The sequence below is a fragment of the Corvus moneduloides genome, chromosome 6 (genome assembly GCF_009650955.1).
Source record: "Corvus moneduloides isolate bCorMon1 chromosome 6, bCorMon1.pri, whole genome shotgun sequence".
Lineage (NCBI taxonomy): Eukaryota > Metazoa > Chordata > Aves > Passeriformes > Corvidae > Corvus > Corvus moneduloides.
Window position 1 is genome coordinate 31,538,787 of NC_045481.1, and position 26,909 is coordinate 31,565,695.

Genomic DNA, 26,909 nt, shown 5'->3' on the forward strand with positions numbered 1-26,909 from the left:
TCCAAAGCCATGAAAAAGGCTGTTTTGTTTCTTGGTGGTTTTTTGCAACATGTAGCTTTGGAATAATTACAGATTAGTCTGTAGCAATTTTTGGTTCTGGAAATACAACATGGTGTCATCAGACTTCTAGCATGTTGGTGGGGGATCACATAGGCTGACTGTAGCTCTTCCAGTGAATGCCAAGAGATTAGTTACCATTTAGATAGGTCTGGTCCAAACCATTCCAGGTATGTTTAAAAGAGAACAGCACTTTTACCTTATGTATTATATCTATTTGTGAAAAAAAATACAAGGGCTCTCTTGAAGAACTAATGTTTTTTGTGCTGCCTGACAGGCTATCACTGTCTTTTTACTCTGACACAAAGTTTAAGTGCAAGTTAGAGTGATTCACATTGTCTTTCTGCATCCTGAATCCCCTCTATGTAAAATGGTGATGATACTTCATTTCACCCACACATAACTTAAACTCCAGGCTGTTCTAGGCAGGACAGTATTATTACAGCTTTCAACAAAATTGCACCACTTTTTTTTTTTTCCAGTATAACTAATAGATCATTTTTTAAACTGGATTAATTAAATAAATGAATGAAAATAGAATGCATCCCATCTAATTTTAGTAATCTAAATTTAGGCATCGAGTCTAAGCAAGTCATCTTCATTTCTGTCATAAATGAAGAGAGGTAGAGACTCCCAAAGGGTGATTCATCCCATCCAAAGATAAGTGTCTAGCATAGGTGGAATGAATCGCCATCTCTCCCTTTCCCTGCCCCTACCATGAGCAGAGACAGCTTGTTGACTACGTATGTACCTCTTCACAGCTTAGAGTAGTTGAAAGAACTGCATTTTTTAATATATTTTTTTAAATACCATGATTAATCTTTCTCAGAGTCATTTCTAGTAAATATAAACCCAAAGAAGAGGTTCACCAGCTTCAAGTTTCAGATGACACATGGTTAACATTTAAGTGTATCAAGTGTTGACATGAGAAATGTGTACTGCTTTGTGGAAATGGAATACAATTCTTTGAGGGACAACATTAACTGTGATGGATATCCGAGTTTAGACCCACTTTATCTTCGCTTGCGTTTTTGAAGAACAGAGGTCAATACAGCCAAGTATATTTTAGACCTTTATTTCTTTTCAGATTCATTTAAAACTCATCCTAGTTGTAAAAGATTAAACTACTAGCATTACTGAAAATCTTCACCGTGTTAGTCAATAAACTAAGCTTATAAAAATTAGTTGATGCATCCACCTAAGGTACAAAATTTGGAGCTGCATTTTCAAGATGTCTGCTGGCAGGATTTCTTAGGTATAATAATTTTGGCTGAGTTGTTGCTCAGTGGTAATTTTATGTTAACAGCAAGTATCATGATAAAAATGTTTTTGCATTATAAGAAATAAAGAACTAAAATATTTTTATTGTTTAACTGTATCAAAAACTATAAATACGTAATGCCATATTCTCCCATCGTAAAAGCATATTCAATACACTAGAGGACAGTTTACAGCAATTGATGTGCTGGGTGTATGAGCATTTATATTTTTGGCACTGGTATGTTAGCAGTTTTAAGCTCATACTTTTTTGTATATCTCAGTCTGTTACTAAAACATAGAAATGTATTTCTTTGAAAGGAATGGACACAGTTGCATTTCTAAGCTTCAGGCTTCTGTTGGGTACTGAAAATGCAGTCACTGCCACAATACTGAAATTCACTTTTGCTTGAGTTATCCAGCCATAACTTGTGTGTATCACTCCAAAGTTTGCCTCCAAATTCCTATTTGAGCTCTTGCATAAGTGCATCATGAAATAGAGTTTTTGCTTAGTGATAATTATGTGGAATCAGTTTCATATCTGCTAATAATAGCTAATAAAAGTATACGTTTAGTCAGTTGTCAAATCTCTACAGACATACTGAAATCATGGCAATGCCTGCCATTTCTAGAAGAGATGTAATAGCTCCTATTGCCCAGACTCTAAAGTATGGACTCTGCTCCCTTTGCATGAACATCTTTGACCTACAAAAGACCTAAAAAATTTATAGTTCAAAACCCAAAGAAAAGAAAACAAAACAGAGTTACAAGAAGAAACAAACCCCTAATGAAAAACACCATACCATAATATAAAGGCCATACAGTCCAAGTCAGTGCTCTCTGACTCTGAAGACATCATACTAATTTCTGTGTGTGAGCCTTGCCTTGTTCAATTCTTTCTCATAGACTGGGTAAGACCTTTCATTGTCAAACCTAAGACAGCACACAAGGATTACAGAATCACAGAATATTCTGAGTTGGAATGGACTACAAGGATCATCGAGTCCAGCTCTTAAGTGGATGGCCTGTAAAGGGTTCAAACCCACAACCTTGGAGTTACTAGCACCATGCTCTAAGTGTAACTTACATTTAATTTCGAACATGAGAATATGTGCAGCCATAGATAGCAAAAGCTTGTGCATGAGGATTTTGTATCCCTCAAAACTGTTTCTAGTTAGCATAAAGCACATTACATAGAAACTTACTTCCTGTGTACAGAACTGTCATGTACTCTGTGTTAATATTCTTTTTTCATTCTTTAAATATTTATTTGGAGAGGCTTCTCACCACTTCTGGGTTTTTTGATCTACTGCTACATTCCTGAAGCAAATCTGATGTGAGGTCTTGCAGCTCTTTTTCCTGTAAATATCAAACACAGCCCAAGTTCCATGGCTTTCTGTACCTTTAAACAGTACTAAATGCCAAACAAATGCTTCATATTATCCAGATGTGTCATGAACACTCTTCCCTCTCTGATCCAGACTCATTCCATCAAGAAAACAAATAGCATGGGGAGACTTCTAATGACACTGCTGTACTCTTTCTCTACTTATGCTTGCTTTGTTTACTCTTTTTATTAATTCATATATTTCTAGCAGCACGTAGAGGATTGGTAGCGGATACCAGTAATTCCCTAATGTCCAAGTCTGAGCTTTGAACAGCAATTATCATGTTTTCAAGTGAATTGCTGTCTGCTTTGAATATGCTGTTTTCTTTCCTCACGTGAGATTGTTTGGCCATCTGTTGCTTTTGATTTATCTTTTTTCAACTCTCTCTTTAATGCTGTGAGAAGATATTTATGGAAAGTTTATTCATCAACATGTTTTTCAGTATACGTTTCAGTATGTGTTTCAGTATGTGTTTCCCTTGCACCATCAACCTAAGTGCTCCTCCAAATTCAGATTTCAGCTTGCAGCAAGTAATTTTTTTTCATAAATTTTATGTGTTGAGTTTTATGGATGTTTAACATGCAGCTTGTTTCTCTAAGAGTTAAATCAGTACTATCATCTACACATTACCAAAAAGGGTGATGCAGGAGGAGTGGTGTTATTCATGCAAATAGTTAATGGTATACAGTAATGTCAGTCTATTGAGAATCTTCACTGTCTTCTCCCATGTTATTTTTTTCTCTCATCTTGGTGTACAAAACCATGGTAAGGATCTAGCCATCAGTTTCTTTGGTGTGGCTTTTTGTACTTGTGCATTTCCACAGTGTACTCTGCTTAACTATCTCACCATGAGTTGTTCTTCCCTTCCTTCCAGAAAAAAACATAAAAACATTTAATCTCACTTGCTGTTGAACTGGTTGGAGCCTTTCTTTGTCTGTGTCTAGCCTAAAATATGCTCCAAAGCTTGCCCAACAAAATCCTGGACCTGCAGCTATTCAGATCAAAGGCTGGAATGTGCTGTGGTTTCTACTGTATACACCTGTGTTTCTTTCCTAAGGAAACCAAAGTATGGACAAAATGGAAAGAGAAAGGAAGGGTTATTGTTGTTGAACTCATATTTGTGAACTGAGTCATGAATTTTACGTGTCTTTTGTGAACGTGTATCTGCTAACCCCACCTTTGCTGTTCAGCTCTATAATCATGGTACAAATTACGTATATTTTATGCTCTTCAAAAATAATGAAACAACAATTAAGAGAATGAATACTGGCAAAGTTGTATTATGGGATCAAGTTACCATTTTCCACCTTGGAAAATCTGTGTACAGGCTTTACATATAAGAAGCCTCCCCTAAACTATGCTGTTAACTCAGACTTTTTCACTGTCAATATTACTAATTGCCTGTCCAGTTCCTGAACTATGTGAGATTTATAAATTCAGTGCTCTAGTGTATTTTCTCACCTTTTACTCCATCTCAATTTCCAAAGGATATTTGCTGATCAATGGAACAAAGGTAACATTTCCTTTTATGACAAAAGTGAACAGGCAAGTATCAATTCTGAGTCACTGTTACGTATTCCTAGAAATAATTAAATGATATAAATTTGTGTTCTAAATTAAAGGTTTGCATCCTTGTGAATTCTCCTTTACCAGGTATTCAATAAATATATGTGTTCTCATTCTGTGAGGAGCAGCACCTTTATAAAGCTCTGGCATAAGCCATTGAGAATGGATTGTTGTGCAGAGATGCAAATTATACAATATACACTAGTAAGAACTGAGTCAGTTAATCAAGCAAACATCCTTCAGTTCCTCAGTTCTTAGTAATTTCTGAACAGGATGTCATTAAAAAAAAAGTGTTCTGAATGCAAAAGTAGACCAGTTGAAAGACCTAACATAACAAGGAAAACAGATTTCTTGGGATGATGAAACGTGAAGCAGTAAGTTGTGCCTAGTCAAAGTCACCAAATGAGCAACCTCGGAGTATTAGTATACAGAAATATTCAATAGACATGGGGAGTTAGTTGTAACAAAAATGCTGTCTTGAAGCACTCAGAGGCAATAAAGTAATGCTAATGTACTGGACTGTACAAAACGAAATTGTCCATGATTAACTTCGAATTCAGGCTGTAGTATCTTCCTTTCATCAGAAGTGGGGACCAGTATTTTATGCACGTAGGCATTCTTAGTAATTAATTGTCAATGTACTCACAGAAGAAGCCAATGACTTTGGACTTAATCCCTGACACCGGAAAGTTTCTCTATTTATTGTTCCTATTCCTCTTTAATTTATAAGAGGGCGGTGTATTTATAGAAAAACGCTAGCCCAATTACCAAATGGTAAACTGTGTCCAAAAAAGATTCTTCTTCTAACCTGAAAAAGAAAGGTGTGATTTGCAAATTTAATACAAGGATGGGAGAGATTTTATTATTCCGGGTGGCCATCCTGGAGTATAATAAAAAATCTAATTTTAAATAAGTCTATAAAGTTTTTTGAAGCATGGACTGTGACCACAAGAGAGGCTGTTGAGAAAAGGTTACTGGAGTTAGTAGCTAAGATTATTCATACCTGGTAGTTGTGCAGTATATTTCTATCCCCTTCAGGCAGTTTAAAAATAATCTGAATATTGTGAACCGTTCTTTAAATGTATCAGATTACGGTTTCTTGAAAAAATCAAAAAACACTCAAATGTAGAAAGTACATAAATTCAGATTCAACCTGGACAGAAAACGGTATCTTGTTCACCATGGCTATGGACACATATAAAACAACAAAAAAATCTAATGGTTTCTTGTGATCCCAAGGGTTGACCCTACAGGAGCATGTTATGTGTATTGGTTGGATGCTGTAATGACAAACAGCAACAGCATCCCAAGAGGTAATGACAGGTTTCCACGTGGCTGTTGCTTCAACATAACATGTTTTAAGACATGTTCTCTTAAAAATAGGAGACCGTGAAGGGGAGAAACTTATAGTTTCTTAAGTAGGATTTTAAGCAGGCAGCCTCCAAAAGCAGGCTGAGATACCTGTAGATCAGGACATCATACCGTTAAAATTAATGACTTTACCAACATCTTGAAAATTATTCTTGGATGTGTAGTGACCTTAATATATGTCCTGTATTGTGACCTTCTGTGTTACTGTAGATTTGACGATACAGGATATTTCTCATGGTAAGGGAAGGGAGGTGCAAAAGAGAGTTGTTTACTGTAGCTACTTTATACCAGCTTTGCCAAAATATTCTTTCTAAAATCTTTTCAAACACCACACCTGTCTGCTAGGAAACAGAGCAGAGATTCCTTTTTTTTCCTTCACTATGAATAAGCACAATGAGAATTTTAAAAAATAAATTATGTCATTATTTACTGCTTTAGATGATGACTATTAAATTTTCCTTTTTTCTTGCAAGTGTCATAATTCCTTTGGAATAGATCAGCTGTGCAATGAAACTATTTTATCTGAAGGACATGAGACATTCAGAGATGTAGTAACTTACTTCAAAGACTCAGGCCTTATGATCATAACTAATACTTACAGTATTTAAAATTGTTTATTATTCCTCAAAGCATTTGAAAATTCTTCTCATTGTAAACAATATGACAACCTTCCTTGGTTAAAGTTCACAGCAGCTAAACTCCTGCTCAATCAAATTTTCCCTTAAGTTATTAAGCTGCAATTTTAAACACACATTGCAGCAAGGACTGCATTACATAATATCTCCCTCAATCTTACTACTGTAACTATGAGACAACACCTATTCAAAATATGAAGCAGGAAACTTTGGGGTTTTTTCTCTGACAATGTAGCAGACTGGAGAGAGAAGTCTAAAGTTTGTCTGTTTAAGGGTGTGATCTGCATCCCTAGTTACTAATTTAGCATCAAACAAGATGATGGTTTAATTAGAAGCAGCACATTGCCTTTGATAAACAGATGTTCCCTTTATTTAACTGCTGCCCACAAAGTTAGCACAAACAGATTTTTTTTCTTTGTTACAGACTGTTAATTTCCGGCCCTTGGTCATTGTGTTCCCATAATCAAAACATTCCCAATTAATATGTATTGCCATAAATTTATTAATTCATCCCTGCATGTCTCCATAATTTCCTTAAAGCACTTCAGCTAAGAAGCTGAGCTTCTCTGTCAAAGCTGTGTGAGTAACAGTCCAATAAAGCCACACCTAGTTGTCAGTGGACCAGGATTTGGGTAAACATGGGCCAACCCAGCACTCATGTGTCTGGTGACTTGGTAAACAATGAAGCATTCAGAATTTTAGGGTCCTACCTACTGTGTGAATACAACCCCACCTTGCTATTATTGCTGTAACAGCAAGGTAAACAAAAACTCAACACGCAATTCAAAAGAGCTGCCATTGGACCTACTTAAAAATAATTCTGTGCAATTCTCAACAGGTTGCTAAGCAAATAAAGGCTCGGCTTTGTTCTACTTCTCTAGCCTCTAGGTAAATAACAAGTGTAGAAAAGCACCCACAAGTTAATAAGCAAATAAAGCTTTTAACTTTTCAAAAATTATCTGGTTTAGATACTGTTATCTTGAATGTGTTACTGATTGCACCAGTTTATGAAGAATGCTTTGCTTTATTCTATCAGGTTATATTTTATCTTTATGTATCTTTGAGAGCTAAAGATGTTTAACTTTGAACTTAAGCTGAAAGAATTACTAGATGTACCCTTAAAAATGGATATTTACCATTTCTTTATTTTTTCATTTCACTTCAACTGCTATCCATGTATAGCCACAACATTCATGTAGGTCTGGTTGTTAATACTTCCTAGGCATGGATATGAACAAATGTCCTTAAACTGTAGTTTGTTGATCACTACCTCCGTGGATTTGGTTAAACATACCTTTGTGATTGCTGTGTTCCAGATTTTCAAGCCTCAGCATCTAGCACACAAGTTATGTTTGAATAAGCTCTCTTTTCAATTATAGCTTTAAGGCTTCACAAAACCTCATTGGAAATTCTGCCATCCCAGGTTCAAATTCTTTATTCACATTCACTGACAATGCTTATATATAGTGGGCAGAAAGATTTCCTCCCAAGCACTCCATCCACCCCTAACTAAGAGCATTCATTTTAATAGCATTTCTTGTAGGTACATAATAGTATAGTTTTGGTTATTTTGTGCTCGTGAATGGTTAAATATTTATGACCTGATCTTTTCAGCAGCTGAGCATCTCCTTGAAGGTGATGAATGCCATTGCTTTGATCAAGGTGCTACTTAAAACTTGCAAAGATGAACTGCTGCTGTAGTTGTGCTTGCTTTCACGAAATACTTAGGCCATGCAAGGGAATATAAGAGTTTCTTACTTTGCCTTTATTTCCCTGAAAAAACACACAGCTGGAGCCTATGAGTGAACTGTTACAAATGAAGAGTTCTACCTATCCTAAATCCTGTATTTATTTACACCAATGGGACTTCTTGTTTGAAAAAGGGCTAGTAACAGAAGCATTTCCAAAATTAAATTGTAAGATTTTCCACATGACTGTAAGAGGTTTTTTTCATGAGTTCCCTTAACTAAAAGTATTAGAAAGGAAATCATACAGGCTGTAGGAACCACTGTGAATCAAAAAAACTACTGGGAGTCTTAGAACTATAATACACACATTAGAATGAAGCAATCACAGCTATATGGTACGAAAACCAATGATCACAATAGCAAATAGCTCTGCTACTGCAAACAAACTGCCCTTTCATTACATAAAATTGTATAGAAAAGTAAATCAGGCCACAAGTAGTAACATAGTTCAGTTGTAATACATGATACATTTCCTGCACCACTTTTGCTATACAGCTCTAGTTTCTCTGAGAAGACTATCCCAAAGTCTCATTTCAAAGAAATGTTGATATTTTATATATAGAGAGATATTTTTATACATTTATATAAGCTTTGAATATAAGCAAGGTCTGTATGGAAGCAGACAATTAAGGAAAAAAGCTCTCAATGTTGCTTTTCTAAAATGAATTATGAAAACAGAGTAGAGAATTCTCTATTAATAGGCTGATTCCCACTAGACAGTAGCCAAAGAAGGAGACTCCTTTCCTCTAGTTGGAAAAGACAATATGACACCCCATAGCTTGCTGGCAGTTTACCCCTGCATGGAAGACTCAATCTATGGTCATTTTAAAATGGCCTTCTTTCTTAACAGACAGGGATTTTGGCCCAGAAAAAGACTGAAAAAGGTGCACAGATCAAGGGCTTAATTATTTACCTTTTCAACTAGTACATACTAAAGAACTTGTTTAGCAAACAGGTCAGTCCTAGGTGCATTGCAGTTCTACTGTCATTTAGGGCTTAAGTGAATGTATGGATTTACAGGTGGTTTGCAGCCACTATATGATTTTTGTCTTTAATTTGCCAGCAAGCCTTGGTTCTGTTTTGGAAGGTGACCAACTTATAAAATGTTCAACCTATAATATGCCCATCTAGGCCATATTTTAGCTTCACTTTATGCTTTTGGCTCCTTTGGCTTTTAGAGGCAGGAAAATATTGCTCGATAGGAAGGGTTATTTTTCAGTTGCCAGAATTCCTTTGCAGTTTTAATGGAAAGAAGCAGAACTTTTTGGGGGGAGCCAAAATCTCATTTCCATTCCACTCTCATACAGCCACTGTTGTATCTGCAGGGCCTGCAGAATGTAACTGCTGCGGCAGGGCAAACAAAGGCGCCATTCAGCGTGGAGAGCAGCTTCCCTTCCGCACCGCGCTCTGGCCACGGCGAGCTTGGCTAGAGCACGCTATCTGACCGACACAGGATTCTCTGCCTGAACAAAACTCCCCAAGGACACCCCTTTGGCATCCTGAATTAGTCCAGTGGGATGAAGACTTCCTTTTTAGCACTGGCGTGAGCGCTGAAACACAGCTGTGACTTGCTTTTGTTTCCCCGCTCTTTACATACAGACGTATTCTTTGGGATCATACTTCACAAAACTATTGCTCATTGGAGCTCAGGTGGCTGGTTCCACTACCCCAACTGTGTGCTGGGATGGTATGTTCCGAAGTTACAGAAGCTGTAAGAGGACATTGTTTCTAATCTGCCGCCTCTGGGATCCCATCGCAGGGGTCATTTCCTGACTTTTATCTCATTTCAATCCAGTCCCTTGAAAGTTCCCACCCCCTGTAACTTTGTAAACTAAGTAAATAAGTGATGTATTTTCCCATATTCCTCGGTTATGCACATAAAAGAAATTACTTTAGTTTACCATTTTGCTTAAGAAAATTAATATAGAGGCAATTGCTGATTTAAATAGTTAAACTAGGATTAAGTTATAAACTGTCTGCAAGGAAAGGAACACCTTATTCATAGTGTTGGTTCATTTTCAGACTTCAGGCTGATGAAAAGTACAAAAAAAATGTTAAAGTTTCATAAAAAGCTTAACACTTCTTAGGAAGAGTTCTGTCAATCTTCAACACATCTTTTTTTTAAAGAGCAAAACCAGGTCACAACTTTCATTTTCAAGCCCTAGATTACATAGTACCCATACTAGATTCAAAAGGCAGGCTTTTCTTCATAGATAAACAACAGATATGGCTGACAGAGGTTAGGCCACCATGACTACAAGCACCATTTCAACACAGTCACCATTATGAGCTTTGCCAGTACAACATTGAAAGCCAGTGATTAAAGAGAAACAAGCTAAGATTAGTTCATCAACTTTATTCCTAATGAAATAGCATTGAAGCAGTGGAAGTTTATATCATGGATTAATAAGGCCCACTATATCTGCAGTTTACTTCTGCGTGTCATGAACAGATATGGCAGAAATATTTTCCCAGATAAACCAGTTTAGCACCAATGACTTCAGGGACGTACCCTTTATTTAAATCACTATGATCAGTACAATTGAATGTACAGTACAGTTCTAATTTGAGGATAATGCAGGCAAACCTCTGATTTCTGTAGTATATTGTGTTTCCTCCTTTCTTTCTCAAAGTAAAACTATTTTATTTATAGTCATCCACAAAATGTGGACTTCAGTAACAGATGAGTCACAAAGGATTGGTAGTTCAGTTCAGATACACATCCAGAAGTTTAGCAGTTTCCAGAGTTTACCTGATCTCATCCAAATTTCTCCAGCTGGGAAATTAGATGGCAATTTCCTAAAAACAGTCTGTCTTGTGACTTTGTAGTGCTTCCTTGTTTCATTCAGGTCAGCTGTAGTTCAAGAACTATATTTTGGCATTTCCAATTTCAGTTCTGGCTGAAACAGAGAAGTGCCAAGACATAACTTCGCAATAGCTTAAAAAAATTTTTTAAGAGATTAGATATGCTCCCTGTTGGTTTGAATTTCACATTAATTTTATTCTAGATAGGCTGATCTAGCCATTTCCACACAATAATATCCCTAGTTTCTTCACTGACCAAATATATTTTGTCCAGCAGCATTTTTCAGAAACAAAGCGATTTGAATTGAGTGTGAAAACTGGCTGGCACATAATTACATAGAAAGATTCCTGGACTGTTGGCAATACTGGCAAGTATTTTTCCCAGCACTTTTTAACCTAGCTCTAAGTTGTTGTATACTTAGACTAAGTGGCATGGATAGATTTATTTAGAGTATTGTTACTAATGGAGTCATTTATACTACAGCAAATGAGGCTGTTACATCTTACCTGGCATATTCTCTTATATTAGGAAGTCCTATAGTTGTGTGAATGAGGATTTTTTGAACAATTGCATCAGGATTCCAGTCCAAAATTGGAGAATAATCTTTAGCAGTGATATTGCCTAAAACTTCTGATTTTGATTTATTTTTATTATATTTCTTGTATTCACTACAGGGAAATAAATGGTCCTCATCTGCAATTTAAATGGATTGGTCATTTGCATAAACTTATTTGAGTAATCAGTTTTTAAACCTTTAAGAACCAGCTTCCAGAAGAATGAAGATAAATTGCAGAGAAAGCAGTTGAATAAAACAACCCATGGATGTGTGATGTACTTTGCATTATTTCATTGTAATACTCCTGTTTCCTCCATTTTAACATAAACACATACACACATGTATCTGGACTTTCATTCCTGAAATGCAATTTTTGCAGCCTTCACTGGTAAGTCACACACCTACACTGCTCTTAAGCACTGGTATCTCACACAAGTGTCCAAACAAAATTCACATATAACACTTTCTGCTAAAAAAACCTGATGATATGGCAGCCTTACACTTGTAGGATGTCAGTGAATTCTAATGGAATTTAGTAGAGGCAGGGTTTCCCAGCTATACAAGTACCTTTGAATTTTGTTGGCTGCAAAGCTGGCTGATTGTTCTGATTTTTGTCTTCTTCTCTCATACTTTTGAATGACGAACACAATTTGGTTTAGGTGTTTGTACTGAAGAGGTCTAGGAAGGAGAGTAGAGTTTGAATAAGAAAAAAGAACTAAGATATAGATAGCATTTAGGAAACCAAATAATGCAGCCAATATTATGCTACTATAGTATTTACTTTAGGACCTTGTACCATAGAAAGGTCTCCAAGTCAGTGGCTCTTCATCTAACACTTCTAAAAAAAAAAAAGTGCTAATTAATTTCAGGTTTTCTATTTTTTTTATTTCATCAAAATTCTTGGCCATTAAGAGGAAGTTCCTGGCAGATGTCATCTTGCCCACACTAAAGCAAGAAGCCGTGAAATAAAATCAACCTTGCGTCTTTGTTAGCCGGGTGAAAACTTTTAAAGAGCAGTCAAGAAGCAACTTCTTTTGTCTTTTATTACCAGTAGGTGTGGCCTGCAGAACTATCATGGGGTTTCATAAACCTCAGAGCTAGCTGAAGACTTTATATCAAAATGTTTTGGGCTACTTTTTTTCCTTATAGAAAACATGGTGTAATATCTTTTTTTTTTTTTTTTCCCCACAGGAGAAAAGCCTTTGTGTAGAATTCCTTCCCTTTCCCTTTAGGAAAATCAAGAAAAAGATTCTTTCCGGTTGACTGAATATGAAACCAAATATTCTGGTTTGCTGAACTAATCTGAAATGTTTCATTTGAAGTCAGCACATACTGAAATCAATATTCCTCTGCAGCTGCTTTGCTATACGTCTCATACTCCTATTTCCTCTTGCAGACTAGTGTTTCTTGGTCAAACTCTCTTTTCCAATTAGATGGACGGTACTTCATCAAAGACACATGACCTGTGTATTAAGCAAAAGACTTCAGTTTGGCCATATGAAAATATTTCATTGGGAAAACCTTGAAACCAAGTATTTCCTTATTTCTGCACTGAAATTGTTCAAAATAACACAATAAATAGGAATGTCAGCTCTTGTTTCGCTCTGAGATGAAAGGATGTATAGCAATATTATTAGTCTCAAACAGATGACGCTCTGATTTTCATTCAGATCAAGCACGATTAGAAAGAGCTTCCCATCCTACTAGTACAAACTAAATCACTTCAGTCTGCATACTTTGGTCCATGTTTGCTCAAGAATCCCATAGGTTTCCATGAGGTTTCCAGAACCTGAAGAAGACAGCGTTTTATGTGTTTCTTGCATTAAGGCATGAGTCTGCTCCCACTGAACAGTGTGTGTTTTGTCACCAACTTCAATGAGAGGATCATCTTAAGTGAGTATTTATGGGTATAATAGCAAAGCCATGGGGCATATGGTTATCTCTCAATAAGCCACATCCTCCTGTGATTTTTTTGCTTATACAAATCATAAATGGCCACTTTGTAATAGAATTAAGTTATCCAGATTCATAAGAAAAGAACCTTTTAAAGTGGAAGTACTGTTACTCACTTGTTTTTGAAGTTGCTTGCTAACATGGCTTTGATAGGGAGAACAAGTAGATCAGTAAAAACCTGGCTTGTTTTAGGGTCTAGTCCATCTTCTGATCAGAGAAACAGCATCCACAAGGCTGTTCTTTAGCTATCTTGGATGAGGTGTTTAAAAGTAAAACAAAATACTGAATGTCCATCGATCACAAGCAGTACCACATGAACTGTCATTGAGTTGATTTTGGTTTTTTCATTCAAAACAGTTTCTGTGTGAGAAACCCAGTAACATCCCTAGCTTTAAATATTTGGGACTTAGTGCATCTCACATATAGCCCTTTCCTTTCCCTTTCCCTTTCCCTTTCCCTTTCTCTTTCCTTTTCCCTTTCCCTTTCCCTTTCCCTTTCCCTTTCCCTTTCCCTTTCCCTTTCCCTTTCCCTTTCCCTTTCCCTTTCCCTTTCCCTTTCCCTTTCCCTTTCCCTTCCTGCAGTCATTCCCAGAAAAACTATTAAGAACTTTGTGAAGATGATCTAAGTAAGTAGTACTAGCACTACAGTACTAGTACTGAAAACTGCTCTGAGTGAACTTCTGGGTACAGGATTTAAATTCTTTCACATGTGCCCCTACTTTCGTGTATCAAGAAAGATCTCTTTCACAGCATTGCCAGCTTCACTGAAAAGTACTTCATGTTTACCATTATTTATTCTTGTCAGGTAATCTTCAAGTTCTCCTGCGGCAGAACTTACCCAAGAAGTAGGACTTGAGATTCCATTGTGCATATTATTACCATTCCACAGCAGCAAAATGCCATCTTTTCATTCTATAATAACAGCAAAACCCGAATTTCTGACAAGCTGAATTCCCATGGCTAATATTGTGACTGAAAACACCAAGAACAGCAGCTTTATTTTTTTCATGTTTGGCAGGATGCTTTTGGGTAGTTTACATGACTTAGAACAGACACTTCTGTTTTCTTCATGGAACCCTGGAAGTAAAAATGGAAAAGCATAAGGTTTCCTTTATCCATTCTGTGATAAACTGGTAATCACATAAAAGAAGGATACTCGCACACATTAAAAATAAGATCAATGCAATAATATCCTATATTCATCTTGTAACATATTGCTGTAATTATGTCAGACCAAAACATCTCTTACTGAAGTCAACTTGAACCTTCCCCCCCCACAGAGATACAAAATCCTTTGAATTTTCCTTTTAAAGGAGCAAGATATTCAAAACTTTGAGCTCAGATTACCTTTAGCTACAGTGTGCTATGAGCACCCCTTAAAAAGTTTGGATAATTGGTAAAGAAAGCTACCTATCAGTTTGTGACTGGTGGAGCTCTTTTACAACCCATTCGACACTATCCTTGTTTTCTTTTCTACTCTGGCTTTTTTAGACTACTACACTGTTTGATTTCATAACCATGTAGCATCAAATAAAACCTGGATAATATTTTTATCAGTTATTTTCTCTTTCTTCTATACCTGTTTTCTGTCTCTTTTCTCTGTAAGAAAAGCAGCCAAAACAACCACAACCAACAACATAATTCCAAATCTGTTAAGTTGCTGATTTCATGTTTTTCGGCATCTGCAGTGATTTCTACACACATTTCTGTCAGTATTTATAATAATGGAAGACATTTTTGCTTTTCAAAACTACAAATTTCAGTCTAAAACATCTTTTGCTAATACATGAGAAGACAGAAGTCTGAGTTTAATGAAATCAATTTCATGTTACCTAAAGCTTCTCAGTACAAGCCTGCTGAGTCCCCAGTTTCAGGGCAGAAACTATGATTCCACAAATTGTTGGCCTAATCATTCCCATAGAAGCTGCAGTTGTTTCCAGCAGAAGCCAATCCCCACACCACTAAAATAAAGGATTGAGGAGACAAAAGAAAAGATGTTGCAGATGGTCATTCTGATTCTTATCCCCATTTGATGAAACACAGAGCACAGCTGCACTCATCTAGTGACAATTTCAGCTCAGACATGTTATGCTTCCGCAGCATCGATGGGAGTGCACCTTCCCTGATTGTGTCTCTTGGTTGGTACTCAGCCAGTATGTGCTGATAGAAACCGTGGCTGGGAAGGCTCATGTCAGACTGTGGCAAGCAAGGAGGCAACACAACAAGCAGAAACCACTAAAGGAGAACTCAGCTGGAGCCCTGGTTTTCAGTTCTGCATTCTTAGTACCACATGTTGTTTGCCCTTAACTCTGAAGTTGCCATGTCGATTGCTTTTGTCTTCTGTTCTTTGTTGTTGGCAATTACTGGATTATACAGGATGAATTACAGGAGCATCTGAAATCTAGTTAAAGATACACTTACTGAAGGGGAAAATGCTGGTGTGATTACAGACCTTGTACTTGCTCAAGAATATCATTAGCATTCATTTTGATAACAACAAGGACTGCACTTGTCCAGTGAAAGTACCTGTATTTATTCATTGCTATTAAAATATCAAATCAGCATTTCCTTTAGCTGTTTGTCTACAGTTTACAAATTGATTTAGACTGTGAAGTGCAGACTTTACAAGGAATTGAAGTCTTTTACATTTCAGTTGCTGCTTTTGGCAACACCATACACCGTTAACAGTTTACCATAACCTCTGTGCAGAAAAAGTATTTAACAGTTGTAGTGTCATGTAACATACTTCAAAACTAAAATATTTGTGACAGATACCCTAACACTGTCAGAATTATTAATATCAACACTTAATTAAGGATCAAATTTCTGACACTCTTTTAACTGGACAACTAATTTAACAAGTTGGTGTTACAAGTTGAAGTAATTTACACTGCCTTAAATTGACAGAATTAGGCAGATTTTTTCAGAATACACTCACTACCTGCACAATTTCTTTTTTATTTTAAATATTTCTGGCACTTGCAATTTTATTTTGCATATCCATGGTATGTAAAGTTCACCATTATTTTTTATGCTGGTGCATCAGTGTAGCAAAGGTTTTCTCATTTCATAAAGCTTACATGTGTGACTAGATTTAGTTCAGCAGTTCTATAAAGCCAATTCCGTTGAGTTGATTACTTATCTAAATGAAGTGTGGCTTTAAAATAATCATAATCATGTGCCCCATGGTAACTTAGTGAACAAAAAAGGGCAATATTTTCACCTAATGGGGCTCTGTCACTTTTCTGACTATGATTTGCTTTTATCCCATGAAGGACAGTTTACTTTGTAGAGTCTAATGACCAGTCAAGGAAATAATGCCTACAACATTTTTATCCCACATTCTGTTAAGGAGCAGTTTTAAAAGACACCTGGGAAAAGAAATGTAAATCTACAGGTAACTTAAAGCAATGCAATATGCTTATATGACTGTGGCATTTGTAAAAGTTGACACTACAGGGGTAATACTGTATCATCTAACAAAAAAATAAAAAAAGAAAGGGAGTATATTTTTCCTGTCTGTGTCTTGCTAAAATTAAATGCAGCACCAAATGCTAGCCATGGACTTAGATTCACCTGGCTAGTGATCTTCAGGTCTCTCAAATTCCTTAAGCAGCTTTCTCCTCAAACTTCCAGAAACCTGGTCTCTCTCTAGGATATGCAGTAAGACTGTATGTTAAAATTCAGTCTCTACCCATTAGCACCCATAGAAACATGAGCCTTCTATAAAAGAGATCATCCCATGCTTGTTCTTACACAGAAAACAGAAGTTGATTTGCTGTCGGTTGTGTTTAGGATAATGGTTAGTGACATTATTTAGGACATGGGAGATGGAGAACTAATGTCATTCTCAGCCTGAGGGTTTTTTAATCTACCTCTCTCTCCTCTTTGTGGCAATTCTGTAATCATCCACTGACGAAGCAGGGTGGGTGAGATGTGGTGATACTGAATTACCACAGAACCACGCGACAGAAAAAAAAAGGTTACTCTACTCTCACTATGTAAAACTCAAACAAGTTATTTTACAGCACTGAATTAGCTGAATCTATAAGTAAACACAGACATAAAAAAGTCATTTTGTGACTGTTGTGGCAACATAATAAAACCAGTTTACAATAATTACCTGTTCGTATAATTCCCAGAAAAATTTCTATATTGTTTAGACATACAAAGCATCTGGCAGCTTTGTATATTAGGCCTTCATCAATATAACATGGTAATTGTTTAAGTATTTTGTTTCATTAAGAGCTGTGCAGCATCTGCTTCCCATCAGACATGGTAGTTAGATGAAGAAGGTATTTTATAAAAACTTAACTAAATTGTTGTCTCCTTATACTTGTGAAATAAGAACAGAATTGTCATCCTCAGTTGTAAATGGAAAAACTTAATAATTTTTTTTCAAGTGGTTTATGCAGCTATGGTGGCTGTTTGAAGTCAGGCTCTTCTGACTGCAGAATCAGCGTGTCTTCCTTAGCAGCACAGAATGGTCCTGCAGTTAGTTTCATCTGTAGAGAGTTGTGTTCAAAATCGCACCCATTATTTTTTATTCTATTTAACATTCTAGAATACACTTCTACCTAAACACCTTACTCTTTTTCAGTAAGACTCTCTAGTTCTGCCTCTGCCATATGTGCAGGAGTATGAAAGGATGACAATGCTCTAAACTTTAATGTCTAAAGTGTATTACAATTCTTGCCATAAATTGGAGAATACCTAGTCAGTTAACTGAAAATTTGTACTGCAGTGGCCTGTGAATTATGATGCAGTGCTGCAAAGTTGTCTTAATTCTTCTTGTACCCTCATGGAGTCCAGAAAATGGAGCACCCAAAGGATTTTTATCTTTTAAAGCAGTTATACCATCCTTAATTTTAGGGGATTACCAGCATTCATCTACTTTGGTCCAAGTAAGAAATCAATGTGACTGCCTATGGAGTACTCTGAATTTTATAATAAAGTGAAATTACAAGTAGAAAACTGTAACAAATGCATGGATACAGGAATACCAGTCCCTTTCAACTCAGGTTCACAAATAAATCAGGTATCAGTCACAGGCATTATGGTTTCCTTGAGTTTTAGACACCTTCTGTGTACATCATCAGAAGAAATACCATCTTCATCTGTGCAAGATCCTGATGTTATTTGCCTCACATGTCTTCAAAACTTACAGGCAGAGAAGTACAGTAATAGAAAAATCAAAATTTCACTAGCCAAAAAAAGAAGTCATTGACAGCTATTTTTTATCAATCTTACCTGAATCATTGCAACACCTTCAGGCATCAGTTAGAGATCCACGCTCCTTTCTCCTCAGTGTTGCATACTCATAAACTTAAAACTGTACGAAGCTTCTTCCTGTTTTTCCATCTGATATTAATATTTTGAAGGGGATTTTTTCTCTCTTTGTTAGATTCCTGTAAACAGATCCTTACTTCTGTGAAGTGAGTGAATTTCTATGCAGGAAAAAGAATTAGATTAAAATTTCAAGGTTGATAAGAGCGTCACCACCAATCTGTGGCACAGAGCACTGTTGCTCTATGCAGGGGGACATGGTAAAATTAGTCTGCTTGAGACAGAAAAATCCTGAGAACTCTTTTCTTTCCCCTCTAGTTTCAGCTTCTGTTACCTGATCACACACATATTAGTTTTGGGGGGATTTATGTTGGTTGTTTTCTTTTTGTTTGGGCTAATTAGTGTCAGAAAAGCCTGCCCCAGGCAAGATTTAGTCCAAGTCCTGCCTGTTAGATCCAGGTAATTACTACAAGAACTGAACTTCAAATTCTGCTTTTTTTCCAGGTAACAGGTAGGTCAGTTTAATTGGTATTTGGTTGCTTCTCTGTAGTTAAAAGGATTCCTGATGGGAATTGGCATTTAGAATAAATCCAGTCTCTGTAGTAGGCTACATCCTGGTCAGGTCATTGTTGGGAGGGGGGAATGGAAGAAGGTCTAAAATGTCCAGGGCATTTAAATGAGGAAAAAAATTAATGGGCTCTGTAAGAAGTTCAGTATTGTAATACACTTGTAGGCCTAAAATCCAGAAAATTTTCCTAAGTCTGAGAATTTAATTAAATCTGTTGTAGGCTTGAATAAAATATTTCTTGACCCTTATTTTCCTACGGTGGGAGAAAGAAACAGCAATATTGACTGATCTCACAGGTGAGCATTCCAGGTGAATAAACACGTGTTTATATTAGGCTCTGAATATGTAAATTGATTTAGTAGAATGAGAATAAGGAAAAGCCAGGCACAATGTATAATTCTAGTAGTGTATGCGCATATAAAGTTACTATTTTTTACATAAAGTATCAGAGTTATTGAAATCTCAAATCTTTAAAAAGAAAATTAAGATATTTCAAGCTGGAGTGTGACTCAGAACCACGTCCTTAAGATCTTTTGTGCTGTCTGAAAGATCCACAAAGCAACAGGGGGGACAGACTTTATATGAGAAGCAGCAAAAATGCTGTCAAAAGCTAATATAAACAAATATAAAATATAGAGAAAAATAAATGTGTTTTGCCATTCTGTATGACTCAGTGATGCATTACATTTAGTAGTGTCAACCGTATGTGTTTAAGGCAAAAATGTGGTTGTATTTCAGCTGATGCTTTTTCTTTGATTTTACAATATACCTGAATTCTGCGCAGCTTTGTATTATTCACTGAAAGGTTGACAGCAAATTGATTCAATACATCAATAAATTGCATTTCAATAAAATTCATTCAATATATTTACTGTTAAAGACAGTAAGAACAAGATAATCAAGCTCCTTTCTGCTTTCCTTGTTTGTCTCTTTGGCCCGGTTTTAAACACTTCAATTTTTTTTCTAATGGGGTTAAAGGAGAGCTAGCAGGAAGTGTAGTACCATTTTTACTGTATTTCTCTGAGTCACTAAGTGTCCCCAAGAGATGATGATATCTGAATTCCTCAGCTTGGTCCTCCTCCTTGCATCTGACGTAGTTTCAGTGTCAGAAACAGGAACAAAGACTTGTTTAAAACAAAAAGAAGCAAGCAGCAGGACCCAAAATTATATATGCATATTAAGAATGTGCACGGCTTGGGAAAATAGTTTCTTCTCCCCTACATTCACCAGTTCCTCTGTTTCTTAGAAAATCACAGCTATTCAAGTGTACAGTGATCACTTTATAAGTTGGACATTCAGAGATTTATGGAAAGATGACTAATTTGACAAATAGCATTTATAGTGAGATGAGACCAGCTACTTTTACAGATTTTGGTTTACTAAAAAATAATGCTGCAAGTGTTTCTCAGTATACAATCATCTAAATAACTAATATGTTATTAAGGAAGAAGCAATAAAAAAGGAGTTGCTATTTAATCCATTAGTGAATATTTTTGCTCCTGCGGTAGTTTCTGCATTGCGCCTCAGAGATGGCTGTACTGAAGTGATAGATATGTAAGTTTTGGTATTGAAGTATCTGAGCCCTTCCAAAAGAGGATATAAACATTACTGCAACAAATAAAGAAAATGCTCTGGAACAAATGCCATTTAGAAAAGTGGCTTTCAAAAATATTTCTTCAGAAAACAGAACAAAAACAAACAAAAAAAGAAGAAAATAAGTAAGCAACAAATAGTCAATAGATTTTTTTTTTCAAAAGCAGAATACTGTGCCCTAGAATGATTCTTAAAAATTTTTTTGTTTTCCTGGTGTTTGTAAAACTTTCTTTAATAATTGAAAAGTGAGGTCATATGCTATCACTTCATACTGATTATAAAGGATAAAAAAATGTGTTTTCTGAGATGAGGTCTTTACAGAAGGTTGCTTACAAGATAACTTATTTACTGGTTTAAATTCTATAAAGGGAAGAGTTATTCCCAATAGTCTATAAGGTTTAGTGAGGTTTTTTAATAAAGCATGATAACATAGTCAAAATTCTAAAATGAATATACAAACAAAGAGGGCAAGGAGATAAAAATTAAATATAAAGGCTTTAAATCTGAGCTTTATGATTCAGTGTTTCTCATGCAGTAATTTACTATAACTGAAATGAGGACACTGTGTCCTTACATGACTGATGTAAATTTGGGTCTAAAACATAGGACATCCCTCATAATGAAGTATGGGTTTGGGTGTGTCAGATATATGTGTGGCTTCATTTGAAATTAGCTCCACAGCTGAACATTACAGGAGAAGAATATGCTGAAGTTTCTTCCCATACCATAGCAGAGAATGTCACAAACGAGTGACTCATTGCCTGAGCTATATTTCCAGTTTCTGTTATGTTTGGTCATCTTTCTCCTGTGTGGGAAGATGGCATGTCTGGTCTCCTAAGCCCCACTTTATATGCAGTAGCTGAGACATGGCCAGCTGCAAGGGTGAAACAATTGTAAAATGTATCTTGTCCCCTTATTTTTCCAGTGGACCTATGTCAGACAGCTGGAAAACCTACAGTGAAATTTCATTGACTCTTCCACACATGGTCTGTAACACACAGAGGAGGTTCAACCCTACAATATATACTGTGCTTCCTATGTGGCTCTCAAGCTCCATAATGTGGCACTTTGGGATATGGTTTAGTGGTGAACAAGCCAATGCTGGGTTACCAGTTGGACTTGATGATCTTAGAGGTCCTTTCCAACTTTAGTTTATGATTCTAGAGGTTGCAACAGGGCAGGGGTCAGTCTGTTCTCCCAGGTAAAAAGCAACAGGACAAGAGGAAATGGCTTCAACTTGTACCAGGGGAGGTTTAGATACGATAGTAGGAAAAAATTCTGTACTGAAAGGGTGGTTATACATTGTAACAGGCTGCCCAAAGCAGTGGTGAAACCACCATCCCTGGAAGTGTTCAAAAGGCATGTAGATGTGGCACTTGGGGATATGGTTTAATGGTGAATACGGCAGTGGTTAAGTTGGTTAAGTGGGACTTCATGATCTTAGGGGTCTTGTCCAATCTTAACAATTCTATGATTCTAATGAGAAGACCTCCATTATCCATGCACATCTGTGACAATCAGTATCTCATATTTTCTTTTTTGTTTTTGAAGATGTCCTATTTATGTAATTTCAAGCAGAAACATCCTTGATTTAATAGAAACAACTATACTCTCACATACAGAGAGGACAGCTGGTGCTGTTTCTGGGGGAAAAAAAAGAAAAGATTAATATATAGGACCTTTTCAGGACCCTTCACAGTAAATGGAAAACATCAAAATTGACATGATTGCACTGTGGATTTGACAGGCTGCATTCTCTCTAGTATCTACTTTTACCAGCATACAAAAGTCACTGAATTGCATGGAATACAACCTGAGACAGAACTTCTGTCCAGTCCTTTCAAAAAACTTTATTTAGCCAGCTTCAGTTCCTAACCAGAGCCCTAACTGTATGGAAGCTACATATGGCTCCTGTGTATCTGTGAGTCTTTCTTGTCTGATACTTATATTTTGTTATTTCAATGGTAGCGCAACCAAATCAGTTTCAAGCAAGCCTGCCACACCAGAAGATGCAAAGGTTGTCATGTCAAAATGACACCATGGATTCTCATGTACCACACTACCCGCAGTGTAGTATGCCAGGGTGTGGAAGATGAGCTCATTTATGTAGATAGTACTTGGTGAAAAATATCATTCCTCCTAAAATAATAAAAGTTAGAAATAAGTGAACACAGTTCAACAATACAAATAAATCTGCAGATGATTTGCATGTGAAACAAGAAATACTTCCATTTGCATGACAGACTACTGTCTGCTTGCTCTGAACTAGCTCACTCCTTTTATTCCTCTCTTTTTTTTTCTTCAAGTTGTCATACAAGTTGGCTGAATGTTCTACCATGCTAAATTCTGATATTTATGCAAGTGGAATGAGTACTTGCTATACATCTTTGTGCACCAGAAAAGTTGAACGTCAACTCTCCTTTTGACTGTTGAAAAGATGTATTGTGTATATATATGGAGAAGGAATAATTATGGGGCTTCCTTGCTATTTATACTTGTTTTCCTCTTTTCAGTTCTATGCATCCACTGATTGTTGTCACAATCATATTTCTTCTATGTGATAAAAAGTATAATAGCACAAAGAGCTATATTTCATATCTCCTTCAGCACCTCATCTTACAGCCGTACGTGTTTTACATCTTTCAAATACTTAACACAAAGTGCACAATTCTCATATCCTCTCTGCCCCACTGAGATTTGGTTGATGTCATATATACACCCATTTCCACTGGACTTCACAAGCATCACGATAGATAGCAGGACAATTTGGAGTATGATGATCTTTCTGGCTTATTCCATTACTTTTCCTTGATGATCATTTTAAGAGACACGCATTTCTTCCTCTGTGCTCACCAAACTCATTATTTCTTTGTATGGAGAAGTTGCCTTGTGTGCTCAATCACTTCCTTTCTATGAGAAATTCATTAGACACAGATACAGTCACTCATGGTATTTCTTGAATTCTGTTGAACATGTATTTCTGACAAATGCTACGTGTTCACTCCAAGGCATGATGCAGTGTTAGTCATCTCTATGTGTTCATACTAAAAATAGTCAACCCCACAGCCAACTACCTCTGTGTTAGTGGAAGCCAGCTCTGTGATTGTGGAAGGGTGACTAACTCCTAGAGCAAACATTCTCCAGAATGCCTCTGCTTAGTCAGTTTAGCTAGGACATTTCCTCCACTACATGATTAATGTTCTAACCATTGTCTTCAACATTAGCTTTGTATTGACAATGGTAATGAGAAACATTTAGTGTGAAACTTCATTCCAAATTTAAAATATGCTCTTTAGTAAGTTAAAGGGGATATCTTTATTGTTTGTACTGCCTCGTGTTCCATTTTTGCTAAAGCACATGAGATCAAAGTATGCCCTGAGGCATCTTACATCACCACTACAGTTTAAAAAATGTGTTGGCCAATAACTAACAACAATTGATTGCTGTCAGATTTCACCAGGCACCACAGAAGGGGTCAAACTGATAGAAAATTTTAGTATCTTACAAGAGAATGTGAGAATCTTCCTGGTAGCAGAGAAGAAAACCGTTACAGACTTTTTTGTTCTGGACTAAGCCAGATCTCTACAATGCCAAATAATGGTTACAGTTAGTAACAAAGTGTACATTGTCATGCCTCTTATATGTATATGCATGTTTGTACACATACACAGATATGTTTGTGTGTGTGTAAAATATTTCAATATCTATATACACATTTTATTGATAAATAAAAGAATGTATGGACAAAAACTGACACGCGTGATTTCCAGCTCTTGTTTTTGCAAACTAAATTCCAAGTCCTAGTTCTGAACTTAGCACTATAGGTCACTCTTTAACTGAAAAATATTTTCAGAAACCAGGCAAACATATGTCAAGACAAACTATTAACACCAGTTAGAAAGAAAACACCAGTCTGAACTTTCATCTGGAACTCGAAGCAGTACTGTGTCCAGTTCTGGGTCTCTCGCTTCAAGAAAGACATTGAGGAGCTGAAGCGTGTCCAGAGAAGGGTAATGAAGGCAGTGAAGGGTCTAGAGAGTAAGTCCTATGAGGGGCAACTGGGGGAGCTGAGATTGTTTAGCCTGGAGAAAAGGAGGCTCAGGGGAGACCTTACTGCTCTCTACAACTCCCTGAAAGGTGGTTGTAGTGAAGTGGGACTCAGCCTCTTCTGCCAGGCAGCAAGTGACAGGACAAGGCAACATGGTCTCAAGCTGTGCCAGGGAAGGTTCAGGATGGATATCAGGCTGGAAGAAATCCATCATGAAAAGGGTTGTCAAGCATTGGAACAGACTCCCCAGAGAGGTGGTGGAGCCACCATCCCTGGAAGTGTTCAAGAAACAACTGGACATGGCACTTAGTCCTGTGGTCTAGTTGACAAGTTGGTGACTGGTCAAAGATTAGACTCGATGATCTTGGTCTTTTCCAACCTAAATGATTCTGTGATTCTGTAATACATAAAAATAAGAAGTTCAGAGGAAACATTTCAGACGTTGTCCTACAGAATTGAAGTGTGGTTAAAAAGATGAAAGGACTGAAATTTCAATCCTTATGTTTAAAGCTAAGTATTTGTATTGCTATTATATTACTATTTGATGAAAAATTGGACATGAGCCAACAGTGTGTGCTTGCTGCCCCAAAAGCAGCATGGCCAGCAGGGTGAGGGAGGGAATTCTGCACCTCTACTCTGCCCTCGTGAGAGTGCAGAGTGCCCTAGCTGGAGTGCTGCATCCAGCTCTGGGGTCCTCAGCATAAGAATGATGTGGACCTGTTGGAGAGACTTCAGATGAGGGCCACGAAGATGACCAAGGGCTGGAGCACCTCTCCTCTGAAGACAGGCTGAGGGAGCTGGGATTGTTCAGCCTGGAGAAAAGACTTCAAGGAGACCTTACAGCACTTTGCAGTACCTAAAGAGGGATTATAAAAAGCAGAGAGACGTTTTATACAGGCAGATAGAGACAGGACAAGCGTTTTAAACTGAAAGAGGGAAAATTTAGATTAGATGTTAGGAAGAAATTCTTTACTCAGAGGATGGTGAAGCACTTGAACGGGTTGCCTGGAGGGATTGTGGGTGCCTCATCCCTGGAGGTGTTTTGTGGCAGGTTAGATGGGGCTCTAAGCAACCAGATATAGAGGGTGGCATCCCTGTCCATGGCAGGGGGCTTGGAATCAGATGCTCTTTAAGAGCTCTTTCAACCCAAACCATTTTCTTGTTCAATGATTCTATGATTCTGTTGGAAATGAAGGCTTGCCTACTCCATGAATCTTGGACATTTTCCTTCCAGAATTTAAACAGAGGAGACAAGAAACTGTAGTTAGTTAATTTTGTTTCACCACTAGCCATTCTAAAAACAGCTATCTCCACAAGGACCTCAGAAATTAACAATTAATGCGCTTACTGTGTTTGAATGTTCAAAGTAATTATTTTTTATTGTTTCTAAATGTACTTTTTGTCAAGGACACACCACTCTTGGCTTGTTTCCTGTCTGCACTTGACACAGCAGAGATCTAGAACAATATTAGCATGACAAACAGAAATAACATCAAGGGGCATTATATACAAAACAAATTACTTGCTTTTACCTCACTGACTGCCCAGACTGTCTTAATAAATAATACCCTGGCTCCCATTCAACTCCCTGCTTGCAGTCTTAAAAATTATGGCAGAGACTGTGTTTCAATCTGTGTACTGAAAGAGAGATACAAGCTCAAGGAAAAAAAAAAAAAATATATATATATATATAATTTGAGATCAGTCTTTAGCTATCTAAACAGAAATAATTTCATTTCTAATCTGGCCTTGGAAAAGAGGTGCAAAAATATCTCTCATCTGGTGTGTGCAACAGTTTTAAAGTAGTATACTCCAGAGGATCGAATTATTCAGGCAGCAGAATGAGAGGCAAAACAAGAGCCAAGGATTTTGAATAAATACTACAGCTGTGGGAAATGAGTTGCAGAAATAAAAGGAGGAGGGACCAGCTAGTTATGAGGGTAATAAGCATATGAAATCTAAAGGAAACAGAGCAAAACTGACTCTGATTTATACCCTAAATAACTTCATTGAGTTCATTAGAGTTCCATAGGATACTGAATACATCATCTCACAAATTGGTTGGTGTGAATAAGAGA

The 26,909-nt window shown here is 36.8% G+C and overlaps 1 long non-coding RNA gene across 2 annotated transcripts; it reads right to left on the reverse strand.

Annotated features, from left to right (window-relative positions):
- Window positions 1-10,363: 10,363 nt before the first annotated feature.
- LOC116445924 lies at window positions 10,364-24,912 on the reverse strand. 2 transcript variants are annotated; one of them, XR_004240946.1, is made up of 5 exons: window positions 18,587-24,912; window positions 15,169-15,297; window positions 14,175-14,413; window positions 11,952-12,062; window positions 10,364-10,922 (listed from the first exon to the last, which is right to left on the reverse strand). It is a non-coding gene; the product is annotated as an uncharacterized LOC116445924 (long non-coding RNA). The 2 variants fall into 2 exon arrangements; XR_004240945.1 differs by having other exon boundaries at window positions 10,364-12,062.
- Window positions 24,913-26,909: the final 1,997 nt, after the last annotated feature.